Raw genomic sequence first — 3491 nt, forward strand, 5'->3', positions numbered from 1 at the left:
CTTTTTCCTTGTCCTCGCTCTCTTTTCTTTTTTTTTTTTTTTTCGAAAAACTCACGCACGCACGCGCGCGAACCCGAGTCAATGCGACTGTCGTGGCAACCGGCGCGAAACTAAGCGCATGAAAACACCGCGCCGCACGAGCCCCCACGTTCACGCGCGCTCGGCCGTTTCCGCCGCCGCTCGGCGTAGTTCGGCGCCGCTCGGCCGGCAGCGGCGACGCCCCCTGACGGCGGCCCAACCTACCAGCGGGCGTAGCAGTCTTCTCCCTACTACATACTACCGTCCCGATGCGAGGAGTGAGTTTCCCCCCTCGACCGATGCGTATACCGTTGCCCCGTGGCTGAATTGTTCCTCCGTCGACGATGTTATTGCCGCCGCTGTGTCAACGCCGATGATGAGAAAAAGCGAGAGAGAATGACACGGTAAAGGTGCGCTTTACGTAAAATTACCAGCGTAATAACGGTAACGAATCTATTAACGCGGTCTTTCTCGAGAACGATCGTGTGTGTATGCGTCTCGAGGATGACGCGAGACGAACGATTGATGAAGTTGAATTGAAATTTTTAAAACGTCGTGAAACGGGTTTCTATTGGCCGGCTGAATATTCATGAAGTAGGCGGCACCCGTTTAGCTTAGGCGTAATTCGTTTCGAGCATCGGGACCGCGTTCGGTCATTTATCTTGTCCGTACCGGTTTACCGAGAGGTTAAACTATCGGTCTACGACACGCCGGTATACTTTTCGAGTGTGCCTTCCCCCCGGGGGACAAACGAGTACACAAATCGTACGTACTATATATTCAGCTACTAGTCAATTTATAAATTGTACGTTTAAATATAAGTGCATTTATAAAGAAAATACGCGCGCGCCACAGTTGAATATGTCTTCTTGAGAAGCAGGAAACGAACGGTCCCTAGCCGGCAATAATATCGAAACGCGTTTCAGAATGCCCCGCAACGGGACGTCGTGCGCGAGCGGAAAATTCAATGTTCCCAGGCGGATTTAATGCAGTCCTCACCGATTGGCAGATACCGCGGCTCAACGGTGCCAAATCGTTCCATCAGGACGCACACGCACGATACATTTCTATAGCCTACTTTGAATATATCGCACAGCGCGAGAGCGTTGCTATTTATGTCGGCAATTTATCAAAGCTCTGGCCAATCGAAAATCTAACGTATCATCGTGGCGCAACGACGAATGAAATTATCGCGGATGATTCTTGATACTTCGCTCTCTTTCTCTCGTATGCAACTTTGCAAAATCTTCCAAATTGGCCATATCCCCTCGTTACGAGACAAAATACGCTCGATAATTTCATATGAATATTTTCGAATGTTCCTTCTTTTTTTTATAATTCAAATTAGAGTTACATTTTTGTTAAATAAAAATTAATATATAAGAAATTAATATAATACAAACAAAAGAGAGGGATATAGGATACGCGTTTCTTTTATACGCGTGTCTCGTTTTACTCTATATTTCTCCCAATGTCCCAAATCTGCGAATGTGTCTCGAATAATATTTCTCCGAAGTAACGACTCTCGCTCCCGCGAGGGATCAAATTACGTTGCATTACATATTGCGAGCGCGGCTCGTTTACGCACTTCACGACGGAAAAGGAGATCGCGGTTATCTAGATCGCAGCACGAGCCCGGACGAGGTGTTGAATAATTCCGTCGGATCGGCGCGGGGCCGGTGGGTTCCCGCGACGAAAAAGAGACGGCACCTATCACGCGCGATCGACCGATCCGAATTTAGATCGGATCGGGGAAAACGGGAGCCCGGAGCTCGCGCGCGCGCGAGCCACGTGTCCCGCGCGCGTAGATTACCGGCTAGATATGTGCACACGCACACACAATATATATATATCTATATACATATAATATATATACACACACGCATACGCTTCGCATGTGTATATACTCGCGGGCCGCCGATCTTGATGCCGGCGCGCGCGCGCGATATATCTAGATGAGATACCGCGATTAAGATATACACACGCCCTCCGAAATTCGAAGCCCTCTGAAATCCGAGCGAGATGCGCGACGACGACGACGATAATCTACCGTGTTACAGGTTGCCCCAGGTCGTGCGATCCGATAGCACCGCGAGAGACTTTCTGTCTCGCACTTCTGGCTTCCACTGCGCTAATTGCCGCCGGATGACGCCAATCTTGTCGTTTACATCGCATCTACTCTGGAGATACGGTAAGCGTGTTTGTGTATGTGGTTCCGAGTTCTTTTGAGATGATACGTCACAGATACATGGTGATTATAATACACGTCGTTTGAGAATTCTCAGCAGGCTCTCGCGATTATTGTTGTCGAAGAATCTAGATTCTCAACGCTGGATTGGATGACTCGAGATAAAGTCTGGTCGCAACAATGTAACGAATAAATATCAATTTCTTGATTCTTTCATTAATTCGATAAAACTCGCGAAGAATAAGTGGACTATACGAAGAATTTACTCACTTCTTAGAACAAATCTCAAGTAAAATGTATAGGGTATGTAACTGACAAAAGATATTTGCGTCAAAATTATACAAGATTCTATACAAGATTTCTATGTAAGATTGATAAAAATGTAATATGATATAAACAGAGTGAGTATGTAATGCTCTCCGAGTCCAGTCAGTTTCTCGAGCAATGATGCTCAAGTTGTAACGGTTCCAGGAAATGCGTTGCAATCGACAAAGCGGCGCACAACTTTTCGAAACAAGCGTGCAATCGTGAGGCAAGAGCCCACGTAGATCTCGGTGATTGTGTTGCGCCAACCAGTGGATCTAATCAATCTACCATCGAGAGTGGGAGGATCTGTTGCATAATCGAAAATCTTCTCTCGCTCTCTATGTTTTTTTGCCGAATTAAAAATCTTAAAGGAGATCGCGCGATACCGTCCGTCTCGGACGACGTTCGTCCGGGAGGTACGAGAGAAAAGCACCTTCGATTAAGCGGAAGCAAAATATCGCAATCAACGTTTCGCGATGGCAGATAAAAGCATGAGCGCGCGCGCGCGCGCGAGTCGTGTACGAAACGTTTGCAATTTTTCGCGAGGATTCCTCTGCTATACGCGCGCTCGTGCGCATCACATACATACGCGAGTGTATACGTGCAGCGATGATACAGCAGCAGCAGCGATGGAGAAGGGGATAGGGAGCAACGTCGTCGACGGTGGGGTAGAGAGAAGCGGTAGTGTGGGGTGGCGGCGTTGCCGGGTTGCCGGGTGGCTGGAGTACCCGGCGGTGTGTACAACCGAACAATCTGTAGAAGCTTGTCCAGGACGAGAGAAGTCCGTAGATCAGCCAATCAGATAGGCATACCCCCTCTCGTCCATTGTCACAAAATGGCGGCCCTAAATCAGCCTGACTCCGCCTATTGCGCTCCCCCACCTGGAGCGCCTCTAGCGGCGCGTCGTGAAAAACTCCGCCTATCGATTCATTTTTACCGCTCTTGTTTCTCCGTCTCTCTCACTCCCTCTTTCCGTTTC

Source organism: Formica exsecta, unplaced genomic scaffold (genome assembly GCF_003651465.1).
Source record: "Formica exsecta isolate Colony F162 unplaced genomic scaffold, ASM365146v1 scaffold353, whole genome shotgun sequence".
Lineage (NCBI taxonomy): Eukaryota > Metazoa > Arthropoda > Insecta > Hymenoptera > Formicidae > Formica > Formica exsecta.